This window comes from Podarcis melisellensis (assembly GCF_964234715.1).
Source record: "Podarcis melisellensis genome assembly, chromosome: 17".
Taxonomy (NCBI): Eukaryota; Metazoa; Chordata; class Lepidosauria; order Squamata; family Lacertidae; genus Podarcis; species Podarcis melisellensis.
The window spans coordinates 25212995-25231470 of record NC_138534.1 but is presented as its reverse complement, the minus strand read 5'-3'; the positions used below and the strand labels follow the sequence as shown (position 1 = coordinate 25231470).

Genomic DNA, 18476 nt, shown 5'->3' with positions numbered 1-18476 from the left:
TAATTTTTTGGTGTTAAGGTAAATGGATGTTATTGTTTATAAACCAATAAAGATTGAAATGGGAAAAAAATACAATATATTAATTCTACCCCCCCCCCCCATATCTGCCAATGTTCAATGACTTCACAATTCTTCTATCCAGGGAAAATGCTACAAGCTTCTGAATTAGCTGCGGCTGATATGACAACCTTTTCGGGTTCAGTTACCACTACAAATTGCAATTTCTGTTAAAGCTGAGCCTGACATTCAGTGTTACTTCAGCTGCAGGGTAATTAATAAAAAGGAAACATCACTTGACAGAAAATACCAGTTACCAACGGAATTATATAACATTATGGCCTACTAAACTTTTACGATCCTCCCTTTCATAATCTCGACTCATTAAGTACACAAATGGGATTTGTTATGACAAAAAGGTAAAGAGGGGAAGGTAGGGGAGGGATTGCCTCATTCAAAGAGCACTTAGTTTCCATCACAGCCACAAAGAATCAACCAAAAGCCAGAGAGAATTAAACACAAGCATCGCCTCTCCTCAGCAGGCACTTAAGAGCTGGGGCTCAGAGGTAGGTCATTTGCCTTAACAGCCAATGGTCCCATGTTCAGTTCTTGGCATCTCCAGGTAGGGCTGGGGGGGGGTGTCCCCTCTCCTTGACCCTGGAGAGTTGCTGTCAATTGATATAAGAGGAGTTTGGGGGCCGGGAAATGGTTTTATAAGTTGTGTCTGTCTTTGCTTCTCAACTGGATCCTTTTATGTGGTTTGGTATGTACTGTGGTATTTTACGCATTGTGACTGGCAGCTATTTTTATTGATCACAGTCTAGTAATTATTTATTACCTTTGCTCTGAGTGAATTTCTGTTTCATTATTATTTGCTGACATTTTGAGAGTTCATTTTATTGTGCCGGCCAAGGCCTGTGCCTTCCTGCTCCTGTATGGGAGCCTTGGCTGTGGGTTCGGCAGCAGCCCTGGGGCAGGAGAGAGCCAAGGGGGTTGCCTGGCACAGCCATGTCACAAGAAGCATGTGACACACCACCCTGAGGTACCAAAGGGGGCAGGCAGCAAGAGGGGGCTCTGCCCCTCAAGGGGAGGGTCTGGCCAGCTGCCTGCTTTCCATTCACAGCTGCCCAGAAGAAACAAATGCTATTTGAGAAAAGGATGCCACTTCCCTCCCAGTCTCTCAGCACCTTCAGGACCACTGCAGCCCAGTTGCATCCTTCAGAATTTGTGCCTGGGGCAATGGCCCCTGCTTGCCCCCCTCCATGCTATGCCTCTGGCTCTTCCTCTGAGCTATGGGCCTCCCCCTGCTTGAACACTAGTTAGTACCATACAAATGTAAAGTATTATTATTAGAACTGAAGAAAATAATCAGTAATGTAAGTACCACCTATTTAGTAGTAGCACTTGTTCTGGAATTTCCAATAATAGTTTCTTTGCATCCGCCTCTAGTATCTGGTAATCAACCTTAATAAACTTGCCTACTTGTGAAGAAAATAAAAAGGTATCTTTAAAAAACAACAACAAACCAATATGCAGTAGTTCAGTTGCTTTAAGAAGTGAAGGTAATCAAATACGTGAACAATCTAATTTTCGATATATTTGAAATATAGACAGTGCTTTTTTCTATAAAAAATGTTTAGGGGTACTCTCATTTTCCTACAGATATTGAAATACTGCCCCTCAATGAGGCCAAACTTAAGATTCACAAAATGTTTAGGGTTGTGCATCCCTTTGCGTCCCCCCAGAAAATAAACACTGATTACACGGAACAAATAACATAGATTCCGAACCATGTACATCTTCTGTTCCTTTTCTAGAGACAACTGAAGTTCTCATCTGCTTACTGGATTAGTGGCTTGACTACCTTATTTTTCATTGTGCACAGGTACAAAGAAAAAACCCACAAAACCCACTATTTCAGGGTTGGGGAACCTCAGGGCCAAGGGTCTTAAGTCTCTCTATCTGGCCCTTTAAACTCTTCCCAGGCTACTAAGTGTCTCTATCAGGCTCTTCTTGTGATCCTAGGGGAGTCCAGAGGGCCAGAAACAGGTTCCTGGCAAGCCACATTGCTAAAAATAATGGATTAATTCACACAGAAATGAAAAATGTTTATATTTTAATGAATGTTTAAAATGAAAAACTTGCTAAATGTATATTGCTAACACTGGGTTCCCCCCCACGGGGGGGGGGTATTGCGAGAGGTATTGGGTTGCAAATCTCCATTTTGAAAGGAGTTGCTTTGAGTCTTTTCTCCCAAAGTCAATGGACTGAAGATGTAAACTGAGTCCTCTCTCTGAATGTCACAGGGAAACAATGCAAGGAAAGGGCTTTCCTGAAGGAAGAGCAAACAGCCTGGAAGCTTTAAAGCAGGCTGGAGACCCAGCGAGAGCAAGAGACCTTTGCTTATAGGTCTGTTTGTGTCATTCCATATTTTGTAAGATGCTGAGCCTGTGCTGGACAGCACAAGCTACTGATTCTGTTATGAAAAACGTGCTGCCAGTAAATGCTTGCATAATATTTCCATGGGCCTGGACAATGCTTCATTTCCGAAGGAGTCGGTTCTTATGCTTCCAGTCGCTTCGAACTGCACAATATTTAATATCTGCAACACTCATTGTGCACCAGAAACTAGTCAGGTCTCCCTTTCAGAGCCCCTTCCCTAAATTCCAGTGGACGTCCATGCACTCAACTGTGAAGCTCACTGTGCGACCCTGAGCCAGTCACAGTCTCTTAGTCTAACCTACTTCACAGGGATGTTGTGAGGATGAAATGGGGAGGAGGAGAACCGTGTTCTTTGCAGGACAGGTGAGATACAAAGGTAAGGTAAAGGTAAAGGGACCCCTGACCATTAGGTCCAGTTGTGACTGACTCTGGGGTTGCGGCGCTCATCTCGCTTTATTGGCCAAGGGAGCCAGCGTACAGCTTCCGGGTCATGTGGCCAGCATGACTAAGCCGCTTCTGGCAAACCAGAGCAGCGCACGGAAACACTGTTTACCTTCCCTCCGGAGCGGTACCTCAACAAAAGTAATAACCAGCAATAACATTCGAACATCTCCCTTTCCACCATCCTGAATCCCATCTAATCCTCTGGCCCCGTATGTAGCTTTTCTTACAGAAGACCTTTGAAATATTAGAGCAATGTGATGTGAATGGAGCTACATAAAGCTGCACAGAGCATTTAATGGCACATATAGGAGGTGTTAAAATGTCAAGTTGATTGTGCTGACGTGGCCATCTGCACAATAATGATATTCAAGTGTATTATTTATACTTGGTTGCATACTGAGCTACTACCAAAGTGCTATCAAATTCCATTTTTAATGCAAGTGAACAATTGCCGAGGAAACCTAGCCACATCAGACTTCGAGAGAGGAAAGTTCTGAAAAATAACAATAATGCTAAATGAGGTTGATAAAAAGGAAGCTGAAAGGGAAAGTCAAAGGGATCAAACCTCTTCAGAACACTTGGGGGTTACTCAGTGCAAAACTCAGCTAGCAAGCCCACCGCAGACCAGGAAAGTTACCAAGTCCAGGAGGACGCCAGTGTGGTTAATAAGCAGAGACAACGATGCTGTTAAGGGCAAGAAGCTTCCTTCAGAAAATGCAAGCCTTGCCCTAATGAGTTTTTGATAAAAGCAGACAATAAGGGATTGTTTGTTTGTTTTAAAAGGGAAAGAGAGAATTTGAGGGACTTAGAGCTAAAAACATTAAAACTAGCAATATTTATTTATTTATTTATTATTTATTTATTTATTTATTTAAAAATACATAATAGAATCACAGAGTTGGACCATGAGGGTCATCTAGTCCAACCCCCAGAAATGCAGGATTGTTATGCCCAGCATAGGACTTGAACCCACGACCTTGAGATTAAGAGTCTCATACTTTACTGACGGAGCTCTACCAGCTGACTCAGAAGCAAGAAACTGACTAGGGAGATGATGATGATGATTTATACCCCACCCATCCGGGTTGGTTTTCCCTAGCCACTCTGGGAGGCTTACAGCAGATGGAACTATTGGAAGTTAAAGCTTCAGTAAAGGAGCATAAGGACATTGCAGAGAAACTGAATGGATTATCTGTGTCCGTCTTCACTGCAGAAGACACAGGGCTGACACACATGCCTAAACTGACTATCTCAGGCAGAGGTTTGAAGAACTATGGCAATACTGTGCTGACAAAGGACAAAGTTCTAGGCCAGGTATGCCTCCTGTTGTTGGACTTCAGCTCCAAATTCCTATCCAGGGCAGGAGTGTCAACTATAGGGGGCTCTGGGGGCTCAGCAACCACACCGCAAGGCCCCCAACACAACTTCCAGAGCCTCATGAAGCACCGGAAGTGACATCCGAGGCCTCGTGAGACCTCAGAGATGCTTTCCGAGGTCTCGCAATGTCTCAGAACCTGAATTCCAGTGGTGCCGGAAGTCAGGTTTTGATGGTGACACACTGGGCACCCATAGCCTGGGACCCAAGTTGGCTCCCCTTCTCCAGGGCCTGATGAGCCATACCAAACGAGCTTGTGAATGCAACCTCAGAGCCTCTGTTTGTAATGTTTGATAATTCTTGGAGAGCAGGCAATGTCCCTGCAGACTAGAGGTGGGGAAATATTGTCCTTACTTTCAAAAGGGGTAAGAAGACGACGACCCAGATAACTACTGATGTTGGTACCAGGAAAGGTCCTAAAACATATGATTAAATGATTGGTTGGGTATCCCTTCCAATGATACAGTTCTATTTTTCTTAAAGAAAAATGTATATTCTTCAGATGAGCAGCAATAGATGTACAGTGGTACCTCAGGTTACAGACGCTTCAGGTAACAGATGCTTCAGGTTACAGACTCCGCTAACCCAGAAATAGTACCATGGTTAAGAATTTTGCTTCAGGATGAGAACAGAAATCGCGTGGTGGCGGCGGCGTGGCAGCAGTGGGAGGCTCCATTAGCTAAAGTGGTACCTCAGGTTAAGAACAGTTTCAGGTTAAGAACGGACCTGCAGAACGAATTAAGTTTTTAACCCGAGGTACCACTGTATATTTCTCCCCTACTTTGGTTATTGCCAGAGCTACTTTACTTTACAGGCAAGATTTGTGGGGCTAAGATTAAAAACAAAAACATATCTCAAACCCTTAAATAACTTGTAGCTGTGGCAGCCAGCAAAGTGAATAAAAAAATCTGTCTTAAACTTCTGGTACTTCATTTCATATATTCCCCCCCAAAGCACAGAAGAAACTATCTGGGCATAAGAAATGGAAGGGGAAGATAGGCTTAAACCAATCTTTGTTTGATACTGATGGTATGAAGTGGAGAACCCGTTCTAAAGTGTTGTGTGACACCTATACCCCATTATATGCAATTTTTGATTTAACTCAGAATTGACTTATAGTGGGTGAACAGTCTATCCAATAAGCGAATGTCATTGGTAGCCTTTCTCAAGCGAGCACCCAGCAAATTGGCAACATTTTCTACTCAAAAGATATTTTCTGGGATTTCAAGATGCTGTGATTGAATTCTAGCACACTTTCAATTTTACTGATAAATGCCTCAAAAATGTCAACTCACTTGAACCTATCCCCGCTAAAAAACACTCGGGAGTGATAGCTTTCTCTCTTCTGTCCTCCCCTCCCCCAAATCACCACTGCTAAACACAATTTATAACTCTAGAGAACACAACAAAACCATTTAGGGCATTATTCAAGAAGATAAACAGAAGGTATCCACACAAACCGGATTCATTTTCTTGTGAAGTTATCGCTTTATTTGGGAACTATTCCTTATGAAATTAGGAAATCCACTGAGACCCTGTGAGACTTTTGAGGCAATAGTTGTCTCATGCAATGTGTGGACAGCTGGTTTTCATTTGCTGTGGGAGGAGGCAGGTGACTTCCATCAAGGAAATACTTGTATTGTAAACAGGTTGTATTTCCCCATGACTTGAAGATGACAATATTTTCATACAGAAGAAATGATATGCTCCTTGTTCATGCACCCATTGCTATTAATTATTATAATTGTAACACCATAAATCCACCAAACAATCCCAGGAAGCCAAAGTAAGTTCAGCTGCTTAATTTATTAATTTTAGCACACTTACTATATCCCACTTTTTCCCTCAAGGAGCTCAAGGTGGCATACATGGTTCTCTTCCTGCTTATTTAATTCCCACAACAACCTTGTGAGGTAGGCTAGGCTGAGAGGCAGCAACTTGCCCAAGGTCACCCCATCCAGCCTGGACACTGAGGTCCAGCACCAAGGGCCTTCTGGCAGTTCCCTCACTGCGAGAAGTGAGGTTACAGGGAACCAGGCAGAGGGCCTTCTCAGTAGTGGCGCCTGCCCTGTGGAACACCCTCCCAGCAGATGTCAAGGCAATAAACAACTATTTTATTTTTAAAAGGCAACTGAAGGTGGCCCTGTTTAGGGAAGTTTTTAATGTTTGATGCTGTATGTTTTTAATATTCGGTTGGAAGCTGCCCAGAGTGGCTGGGGATAGCCAGCCAGATAGGCGGGGTATAAATACATAAAAAAATTATTATTATTATTATTATTATTATTATTATTATTATTATTCACATGATTGTGCACAGCTCTGGTGAGGGAGATAATAAGCAGAGGTTGGAGGCGGGGCCTCTCTGTTGCAACAACTGCCTCATTGGGTGCACATCTAGGAGTAGCTGAGATATGTGGGACTGATGGGCATGTCGTCACCTAATTTGTAGGTGTACTTTTGATGATAAAGAGTTAATTCCTCCCTCTGGACATTCCTTGCTTGACAGCTCAATGGCAAGTACTGGAGCAGCATGGGATGGGGCCACATGGATGCCACCTGCACTGGCAACATATGAATGGCTCCTGACTTTGGCATGAAATATATGTAACAAAATTAAAACGGAGCTGCTGGTTTTCTGAGAAGGGCAGCCATGCTAGAAAGCTCTCCTGTCACGTATTCCCTTCTTGCACTCCAATGTCAGGCAGAAAACTCACACCTATTGTGAGGTGGCTTCTTTTCAATTTCCAGACCAGCAAGATGGCTGAGTCCCCTGGGCAGCAAAATGGGTAATGCTAAAAATAGCGAACAATACCACTGCCTGCCTCCCACAAAAAGCCGGGCAAAAGTTCCTTAGAATTCTGCATAGCAACTGCAAAACCAGGCACCACAGCAGCTTAACCCTGATTGACCTGGACTAGAAATTTACATTCCTAATTCTCACCACCCTGGGTGCCTTGTAGAAAGGCATTATATAAATGCAATTAAATAAATAAAGGGGCTTGAGGACCCTTTAACTAACGGCAAACACTGGCTATACAAAGAGGCAATTGCAAGCTGTACTTTCCTTCAAAATACTGGAAATGCTGTCATTAAGGTGTGAGGCATCTACACACATGCCGAGAGAGAGAGAGAGAGAGAGAAAGATCAGCACCTAAAAGAAGGGGAAGATATTTGTAAAGATCTGTACTTACTGGGAGCAGAAAGTTAATAAGCTCCATCAGCTGTCAAGGCTCTGTAAGCAACCCCTGAAATATTTGCTGCCAAAGTGTTCTTGCTGTCCAGCACAGAACAATCTTCTCCAAGAGGAAGTGATTTAATAAGATAGGCTCATCGAAAGGAAATTTCAAAACTGGATAGGGAAAAAGAATGAGATCAGCACTGGTTGCAGCAGAATTGCTATTACTAAGGGTAGTTCTGATTTTGCAGCAGATAGGAGTGTGCTTCTGTAAAGGTATCAAAGGTATCACATCCTTCTTAATTTTTTTCTGCTTGAGAAAAGCTGAGTAGGTCCCTTTTTTCCTTGCTGAACATTTAACACAAATTAAATTACAGCCATAAAACATGTCACTTTGCCATTTTGACTTTCCTATAAGATCATAAACTTGAACACAAAATATCCATTCTTCTCCCACTCTTTTTAATAGTTTAAATCAGATTTTGGGACATTTAAGATGTATGATGCTGTATTTTATTATTATTATTATTAAAAAGGAATATAGATATCAGTTGGAGAAGCAAGCCATTCCAGTCCATTGAGCAAACTGCAGATTGAAGACCAGAAATCTGCTGCTAATCATCTGGTGTCATTATGTAATTATATAATTGACCATAATTGTAGACCTTTGCAATATGCACTCATTGCTTCAAAATGGTCTCAGAAGAGTAGTTATAGATAGTGTAATCAAAGCGTTAGGAACTTTTCCCCTCCCCTGAGCTTTTGTACTGTGAACTTCCAAGATGATTTGGACTGCCCTTTTGTTTTTCTTCTTTTGGCAAATAACATTTAGTTTCTGTTGTCTTGCTCCTATTGCCACTTCCCCAGAAGAGCAACCCTAGTCATCTCTAAAATATTACTAGAGGCTGGTCATAAATTCTATTCATATTTTTTTCTCTCCTTCAATACTGAGGAGTAGAAGCGCACTCAGTTCTATTAAGTGATAGATCTTGTTTTCAGGACCTCAACCTAGATTCCACACTAGTGTTAAGGCAGCAGGTGCTATGCTAAGTTTAACTGCAGCAATGCTCATTTTTAGAACACCTCTTGCCCTCATACCCAGAAAGAAGACACGAGACCTAAATATGGATGAAGGTGCACAACTTATTGATTAACTAGAGGATCTGCAGTATCCAAATCTAAGCCAACTTGGCTACATGCAGGGAACTGGGGACTAAAGACATAGAATGGAAAACTCTTGAATCAGGAAATGTCAACCTGCTTGAAGATTCTGCAACCACTACTGACACAGGCCTCTTCTTGCCCACTCTTTTAAGTATATATCTCATACCTTACAACATTTCTCTGGTGAAAATAAGGGTGTCCTATTCAATAATAATAATAGTCACCTGGTTATGCAATTACTAGTCTGGCTCACTGGAAGGACAGATCCTGAAGCTGAAGCTGAGGCTCCAATACTTTGGCCACCTCATGAGAATAGAAGACTCCCTGGAAACAAGGAGAAGGGGATGACAGAGGACGAGATGGTTGGACAGTGTTCTCGAAGCTACCAGCATGAGTTTGACCAAACTGCGGGAGGCAGTGGAAGACAGGCATGCCTGGTGTGTTCTGGTCCATGGGTCACGAAGAGTCAGACATGACTAAACGACTAAACAACAATATCTTAGTCTGAGGGAATGACAAATGAGAACCCCATGAGCTCCTGGGATAGAGCTAGGGTGGTCCCTTGTGCCACAGGCTACCACAATATTGCTACTTGGGTGTCATCTTGCCCTGCCCCCTTGACAATCAATATCTTGCCCTGCCCTTACTGCAGGCAGCAGGCATCTCCCAAGCATTTCCATGGCTACAGTAGGTGCACCTAGAATTTCAACACCTCAGGAAGTGGCCATGTTTACCTTTAATGCCTGGGCATCATTAATGCACATAAGGGCTAAGCATACACCTGGCATATGCTTGCCTCCTGTGCCAGCATTATCAGGTCAAATCGAGGCACTGTACTGGAATAAAGTGCAGCCATTCAACCCAAGGAACCCCCAGATTTGGCGTAGAGCTCTGTCCCTGATGTCAGGCACAACCATGACAAACTGTGCTGCAATCTCAACATTTTAGTTAAGCCTGGGATATTTGCCAGACAGTATCAGAAAAGTGGGCTTTTCCTATTGAAATCATACATCAGTTGAAGTGGGCAGAATGCTTATTACATGAATGCATTATCTGTGAATGAGAGCAAACTCACCGAGTGATGAGATTATCAAGCAATCAACTTTGCTTGTTAAGAAACAGAGAACACTGGGCCCAAATAACCTATTTTCCAGCAACTGAATCACTTATTGCATTTTAATGTGAATTTTAAAAGGCCCCTTGTGTTAGAACAGGCGCCTATAAATTATTAGGTTTCTCTGTCTTGTGACTTATCTCCACCAACCACCTCATGCCAACCTCATCTTCGCACATTCATTAGACCAGTGTTTCCCAACCTTGTGCCTCCAGCTGTTTTTGAACTACAATTCCCATCATCCCTGACCACTGGTCTTGCTAGCTAGGGATGATGGGAGTTGTAGGCCAAAAACATCTGGAGGCACAAGGTTGGGAAACACTGCATTAGACCATCTATTTGGTTTTCCTAATTTTAATGAGACGTATGAGTCAAAATTAAGAAAAGTAACTGTTTCAAAAGAAAGGCATTAGTTACCTGGATAAAACTCTTGGGTGTTTTTGTTTTTGTTGGGCAGGACTTGGTGTGGAGCAGAGGAGAACCTTAGAATCACAGAATAATTCTTGTAGCTCATTTCTATGCTATTGTTATGGGTTGTCGACTGCCAAACTTTGGGAATGTCTGGATTAGGTAAGTGCTAGAATTTAAGCAATGCTTGGAGGGGAGGGCTAAACCAGAAGCCAGACCTTTAATAGCTGGACTCAGCTTCCTGGGCAGGATGATAACAGCCAAGTTGTTAAGCAAACAAAGGGGGCAGGGAGACGGGCAGTTAACAAAGCAAAGATTCTGTGCCAGCTGGAAAATGGGTGATGCCCCTTCTTTTAGCTCAGAGTTGGGTGGAAGAACAAAGGCCATTAGTAGAGTTTCAGGATTGTAGTTTACCCTGGTGCACTCTAAGGGATTTCTTTTCCCCAGTGGGTAAGCAGCAATACAACAGAGAAACCATCTAGACGGCTGCCAAGTGAAAAAGTTAGGAGTTATGTGTCAAGCTGCTAGTCAACAGACAGGGATAGCTGTGTGGGATATAATCAATTGGTGCAGTCAAATGCAAAATTCCTTATTTTCCTAGAGTGGGCACATGAAGGAGGACATCCAGTCAGTGTAACTTCCTTTTCCATTGGTCTGGAGCTTCCTCCCCCTGCATGTGACCTGGGAGATGGGCATGGCCTTGACTGACTCCACAAAAGAGTCGAGTCATGCAGCCATCTTCTCAGTCTTGAAGTTGTCTTGTTCTATCTTTTGCTGCCATGCTGCTCTCCTGCAGCCATTTTGTTATCTTAATGTAATTTTGTTGTCTGCTGGCTCTCAGCCAGCAGCACATGAATTCAGTCCCCGAATAAGATGAACTCACAATTTGTTTGTGTAACTACTAAGAAAAGCCTGCCTTTCAGGGATGAAATCATGAACTGAAATGTGAGTAAACTTTTTGTTACTTTACTCAGAAAGAGTATTATTCTTTTAGGAGGGATAAAAGGGGACAACAGGAATAAACTTAACTAAGAGTTTCAGATGAATCTGCAAACTAGCTTGCAGCTATATTGAGTGGAATTTGCTCTGTTACATCACTCACTAGCATGAGTGAAGGAAGCATAATACTTATTCAATATATCCTTTCCTACTATCCTTAACTTTCCCACAAGCTGATGTCTGCTTGAACCCAGGACTGTGCCTATGGGAGAAGCAAGACCCTCTTGGAGTCCAATGCTGGGAGCTCCTCCATAGAAGTAGGTTCAGGTTGTATATATGTGTAAATAAACCATATATCCTAAAGACAACACAGTCTCCACTGTGCCTCATTTCCAAAGGAAACACAAACCCTGGGATAAATGCCAGCAACTTCCGGGAATCTTGCACCACTCAGAGATTACAATGAAAAAGAGCTCAGCTCAGGCTGTTAAACTGTATGTTCTAGATACAATGCAACTTGGTAATGTTCATGACTCAGAAATCCTAGTCTGGACCATCTGTCTTGTAATGCTACACTTTACTTACCCACTTATTGTTCAAACATTGCTAGGAACACAGGCTAGAGAACTGAATATATTCCATTCACACTCAAAGAAGGCTGAATTTCAAAAGAAAAGGCACTTGTAAAAGAACAGCAATTTAAATAAACAAGAATCTCAGGTCTCTGAATTGATGAGGACAAATTGGTAAGCGACTCTTTTAAAAAAGTCCAAGTCATTTTTGTTATATTATTTACAAATATATGCATCATGTATACTAATTTGTAATGAAACTCCACATAAGGATATTTGAAGCTAATTGTCAAGACAAGAGACTAGCGTACTAACGTACCAATTCAAATTTCTCAGCTACAGTCCATTAAATGTCACTTCATAATTGCAAAAACAAACAAACAAAGTGCACACAAAGGAGATTAAAAGTTTGAAAGATTAGAGGCTCAGTCACAACACAGCACTTTATTTCCCCAGTTGGCTGTAAAATTAGCTTTATTTTTGATGGTTTTCCGTAACTTGGATTAGCTAAAATCTCTAAGACTATAAACCAGAGCTTCACAAAATATCATCCCATTTAAATACTGGGGATTTTGGATGATGGTAGAAAAAGAAATATTTTTTGGGGGGAAGGGGGTTCTTCGATGGAGTTGTAACTTCTATGCTACTGATTCTCAGCTTTGGATTGTTGCCATGCCATATATACGTTGTTTTGTTTTGTTTAAAAAAAATCATCAAATTGAATTATCTCCAAAACCCAAAAATTTTAGAGGACTAAATTCTGGGGCCCCTCCAAGATTAGGGGCCCTGAACCTTAAGCTTCATTATATTTATAGTAAATCCGCTCCTGCAGACAGCATCTCTGAAAGGAAATGAGAATGGACCAATTTTGAGGGGCAGCAACAGATGATTGTGCACATAAATAAGGTGAACGTTTTAGCAGGTAGAGTGGGAAGACTATCTGATGTTGCGAAAAGTTTTCTGATAGTACACAAAGCAGGCTCCGTTCAGCACTAATTGTAATTGCCCAAAATGCTCACTAGAGGAATATCACATTGCTATTTTAAAACTGGAACAGAAGACACCAAAAGAGAGATTCCACATATAGCACACCAAATCTCTATTTATAAATTTTGTACCACCGTCACTAGACTAAGGAAGTCACAGTTGATTAACCACCTGAGTTTTTATATTATTTAATTAAATCTGCATATATTAAAGCTGAGGGTTTTTTGTGCATGAATGATGATTAATTATAATAAGGAATTTAGGATTAATGGCCACCATCCCCTGCCGGTTTGATAAAGGAGAACACAATATTATATTCTGGTGCTTCTCTCTCTCTCATTCGGAGCTGGGACTATTAACTTGAAACATCTGCCACAGCTTAGTAATAATATTTTCCAGGAACCTGCTGAAAAATTCTTAAAGGGAGAAATGAGCCAATGGTATAGAAATATGAAGGATACAGCAACTATAGACAAGGGCTTAAAAGAAAGATAAAGGGTATTTGGATAGATTTTTTTTTGTCCCTTCAGAATTTACCTGCTGTTCCTACACCCTTCATCTTTCTATCCCCTTGGTCCCTTTCCTTCTCTTCTCCCATTTTTCTCTTCTTGCAAACCCCTTCCTGGATTTCTCACCTGCTATCAAAGCTGTTCTATAACCCAGGAACCAACAAAATCCATACTTGGCTTCATCTTAGGAACAGAGGAAGCTGCCTTATAAGGAGTCAGATCATTGGTCAGTCAAGATCAGTACACTGACTGGTAGAGTTTCCAGGCATGGCTCATTTCTAGCCTCACCTGGGTATCGGTAAAGGTAAAGGACCCCTGGCCAGTTAAGTCCAGTCCAAGGCGACTATGGGGTTGCGGCACTCATCTCGCTTTCAGGCCAAGGGAGCTGGCATTTATCCACAGAGCTTTCCGGGTCATGTGGCCAGCATGACTAAGCCACTTCTGGCGCAACGGGACACCGTGACAGAAACCAGAATGCACAGAAACACCGTTTATCTTCCCACCACAGTGGTACCTATTTATCTACTTGCACTGGCATGCTTTCAACATGCTAGGTTGGCAGGAGCTGGGACAGAGCAACGGGAGCTCACCCCGTTGTGGGGATTCGAACCGCCGACCTTCTGATTGGCAAGCCCAAGAGGCTCAGTAGTTTAGACCACAGGACCACCTGCATCCCAGACAGATAGACAGACAGAAGAGAGGGGGGGGGAGAGGGAGAGAGAGATCGATATATATATATATGGACCACTTTATCTTTTCACAAATAGATCCAATCTAAGATTATGAAGGTTTGACATTTCTGCACTGTAATGGAATACCATTTCATTTGGTCATCCATCCTAGAGTGCACAGGGCCATTAAAATGATTTAAACCAATACTTCACAAACCATGGTAATGTGACGAGACAGTAGCACAGACGAAGAAAGCAGCTCAGAGGCAATGTTGGATGGCCTTACATATTCCTCTCTTGTGCATCTCAGCAAAACAGAAGGGAGCTGAGCTTAAGTGTGAGCACCATTAGCATGACTGTGACCTCCTTGCCCTTGTAGTTGAAGGTGCGAAACTGCAAAGAGTCAGCTCTACAGGAGCCCAAAACAAGGGAATCAGAGAGCTCTCATCCATTACTTTCTAAAACAGACCAGCAGATGCTGTTTCACTCCTCTGCTCTTCCCACACCGGTCCACTTACGTTGTCATAGCATAGTTTGACAATGGCAAAAATCTGGCTTCGGACAGAGAGCATCAATTTGGACTACCATATTCGGCCTATATTGATATTTTTCAGCCCAGGCGTTCTTTCCCCCCTTTTTTGTGGGGTGGGGTGGAGTGGCGGGAGTTACTTTTGTGGACTGAGGGGTGCGGGGAAATTTCCAGCAGCTCTAGGGGAATCAATTTCTAAAGAAATTCCCAGTGGGAACCACACTTGTCATGATTGAGCGTTATTGTAGAGGAGGGCATTGTAGAATAGGGAAGGTGGCTGTTTTTCTGCCTCGCCCTCTTATTTCTTATCCAGGAGATAACCCCTCTCCCCGCAAAACAGTGTGTTCCTCTCTATCCCAAAACAGTTCTAAAAAATGTCTGTCTACAGCCAGGCTTATGTTAACATATAAGGTTTGTGCATGCTGAGAAAAGGGGCAATAAAGGGTTAATACTGGTGTGCTGTTTAATTTGGGTGTGTTTTGTCCTGTGCCTGCAGCTAGTTAAGCATGTGAGAATGACTCAGCCCAATCTACAGTATAAATCCTGTTGCGTTTACGCTTGGCCCCTGCCCTTGGCCAGGGCATAGTCTGAATTTTGTAAGGAGATTGTGGACTCAGCTACATTAGTAAAGAAAAACTGTTTTATATGCATATGACACCAGATGGCGCTGTGGAGTTCCGTCTTTTACCAACGTGATTTCCCACTATAGTGGTACCTTGGTTCTCAAACTTAATCCGTTCCGGAAGTCTCTTCCAAAACCAAAGTGTTCCAAAACCAAGGCATGCTTTCCCATAGAAAGTAATGCAAAACAGATGAATCCGTTCCAGACTTTTAAAAACTACCCCTAAAACAGCAATTTAACATGAATTTTACCATCTAACAAGACCACTGATCCATCAATTGAAAGCAATAATCAATGTAAAGGGAAAGGTTACAGTACATTAGTTACTAGGGACACAGGTGGCGCTGTGGATTAAACCACACAGCCTAATAATCAATGTACTGTACTATAAAATAAATAAGACAGTATTGTAGATGACAAAAATTATCATCCACACAGTCACAAAAACAAATTAACCAAAAAAGCCTCAAAAACAAAAACGCAAAATAGCAAAACAAAAGCGCCAAACTTAATCCGTTCCAGAAGTCTGTTTGACTTCTGAAATGTTCGAAATCCAGGGCACAGCTTCTGATTGGTGCAGGCACCCTGGAAACAATAGCCGACAGCCGCATTGAACGTTCAGCTTCTGAAAAACATTTGAAAACCAGAACACTTACTTCTGGGTTTTCAGCATTTGAGAACCAAGGTGTTTGAGAACCAAGGCATTTGAGAACCAAGGCGTTTGAGAACCAAGGTGTTTGACAACACATTTTCCTGAAATGCTTTTTTGATATCTCTAGATCCAGCCTGTATCTATAACCGCATGTAACTGAAACTGCATTATACTGTCCGTCAAGTGACTGACTCTTCCTAGAACAGCTGGGTGTTTCTCCCTTCTTTTGGCACACTCTGCTGGCACAAGGATGGGCACTCTGCACATGCCCCAACAGTTTAATCAGGTGAAGACCAGAAGGCCAAAATGAGGACAAGTGAGAAACAAAGATTTCCATCCCCAGGACATCCAGAGAACAGCTTTACAAAGAAATTTGGACCGTGGTCATGACTGTTTTACACACCTTACAAGAAGTCTCTCCCCGCAGCATTTTTCATAAAGCACCATGCTTGTCATGCTTACTTGATTAACTGATTAGCGCATTAAGTAACAGGTTCTTGTTGTGTTTTTGAATGTGGGCCCTTAAATCATGAGCTGTGTCTCATGAATTGATTGCCTGTGATGATTGCACAGTTTTTAAACAGCACTTGTTCATCTCTTGACACAAAGCAAGTCAGCCTTCCCCAGCCTGCTACGTTCCTGATGCCAACCTGAAAGGCACCGGGTTGCAGGTAAGTTGCAGTATGCTCTTTATCTGTGTTTTATAGGTTAAAGAAACTTTTATCTTCATTTAACCTCCAAAAAAAATTGAAGTTTGATTAGCCAATTAACGGCCTGTTATTTATTCCTTGAATCATTAAGCTGATGAAATATTGCGGTAAATCAAAAATTTTCATCAGTTTAATGATTCAGCAAATAAATTCCAGACAGTTAATTGGCTAATCAAATTTCAATTACTTGGTAGCTATATAAAAAACACACCATAGAGTTTTAATTTTTTTAAATAAAAAAAGGCAGAAACCCTGCCTCTTCTTTAATCATCTCTCTTACCCTCTGCAAAGCTACTGTTCTGCATGTCACTTGCAACGTTATGCGTTATCAAAAACCATTTACAAGGATAGCTGGTAATTGATTCCAAACTTTATGAGGGCACATTTTTCTCCAATGTAATTGTCATCCCACTGTTTATGACAAAATTCATCTTGTTGCTGTTTCTGTTTATTTTTTAATTTGCACAGAGCCGCTTGTCACTTTTCAGAAGCTGAATGCCGGTTCCTTTGTACCAATCACTTTTTATCTCCCCACTCTGGAACCAATGGCCTTAATTATTCATGCTCCGTTTTGAGTGCTCTAAACCACATCTCGGCGTGGCACTTCAGGGAAACGAGTTTATAATTCTGGTACTCTGTGGCTGCTGTTGTGAAACTGAAGGGGATGTGGAAAATTAAATTTTAAAAAGGGGACAAAATAACAGTACGTTTATGGTCATGCGTAAGATATAAGCATGGCCCATGCATGTTAGAGTCCATCCTAACTTGGCACAGCATATAAAAATTACTTAGGACATGATGTAGCTCAGTGCTCATTTGGGCACAAACAAAATGCTTGCATTAGTCCTCTTTCAAAACCATTCACAATGGCGAACATCGCTACACATCTCCACCTACAGTTCTGTCCTCAATGCTATATAACAGGAGTACCAGCTTGGCTCCACAAACAAGGGTGCCCTGGGCTGTGGGTGCCATGCAGTATGCACGGCCCTGGCATCAAAATTTGTGGCTGCCCGGCCCCTTCATGGGGAATTTTGTGGGTGCCCGAGCACTCAGGGCCCTGGGGCATTGGCGCCTATGCTATATAACATCTATATGAAGCCATTGGGAGCAAACATCAGCAGGTTTAGGTCACAGGGTTATCACACATTAGCGCATGTTTGAAATGTTTTGCCCCAGTGAGTATCACTTTAGACTTGTTTACACTGAATTGCATTTGCCATTTTACTGCCCATTTACTCAGTTTGGAAAGATCCTTTCAGAGCTCCTCACAAACTTTGTTTTAACCACCCTAAACAATTTGATATAATAAGCAAAATGGGTGTGCTCTTTCCCTGCCTATGAACAAATCCATATAGTTTATGAACAAGTGCAAGAATATTGGTTTCAATATTGGTGGTGGTTGGGAAGATTCTCTTTTTCTACATCCCTCCATTGAGAGAACTGTCAATTGATCCCAGCTCTCTGCTTCTTGTTCCTTAACCAGTTACTGACCCCTAAGAGGACATTAGCCTCTCCCCTAAGAGGACAAGAGTCCAAACTCTTTCAACCCCCCAACTCCAACCCCACCCCTGGCTCCAGCTCCTGCAGCTGAATCCAGAGAACCCAATGTGGGGGAAAGAACACATCCAGCTCTGGATTCCAATCGTGCCAAATCAAACCTGGCCCTGACACACAGCTTTCAGAATCGTCTTAAGTCTTCATACTATATTTCTATATAGTTCTATATTTCTAGGTTCCAGGTTCCAGGATATGGTCTGATAGTGCATGATGCTGAAGGTCAGCAGGTCTGGATCTGTTAGTGTCTGGGTGACAGAATGCCTTGAACACCTTGAGTTTCATGATGGAATAGAATAATAGAATTGCAGCATTGGAAGGGACCACAGGATTATCTAGGCCAATCCCCTGCAAGGCAGGAATCTTTCACCCAATATGGGGCTCGAACTCACGGCCTTAAGATTAAGGGGTCTCATGCTCTACCGGTTGAGCTATCTGTATGAAGAATAGCTAGACATTTTTAAACATGTAATAAATTGACTTGGGGATGACTTCACCTGATCAAAGGGAACCCACAGTGGCCATATTGCTTTCTAAATCAAATACAGTGGAACCTCGGTTTTCAAACGCAATCCATTCCGGAAGACCGTTTGACTTCTGAAATGTTCA

The 18476-nt window shown here is 42.3% G+C and overlaps 1 protein-coding gene across 5 annotated transcripts in view; it reads right to left on the bottom strand.

The window, feature by feature from the left end:
• The window catches only part of LINGO2 (leucine rich repeat and Ig domain containing 2), a 418322-nt gene that overhangs the window by 326692 nt on the left and 73154 nt on the right, over positions 1–18476 (bottom strand). For 2 of the 5 annotated variants that reach the window (XM_081894258.1, XM_081894256.1), the window contains exon 1: positions 7450–7616. The exons of the other annotated variants lie outside the window; for them this stretch is intronic. The gene's annotated coding sequence lies outside the window, so the exon portion shown is untranslated. Of the gene's footprint in view, positions 1–7449; positions 7617–18476 lie in introns of those variants that run through there. 5 annotated transcript variants of the gene reach the window in all.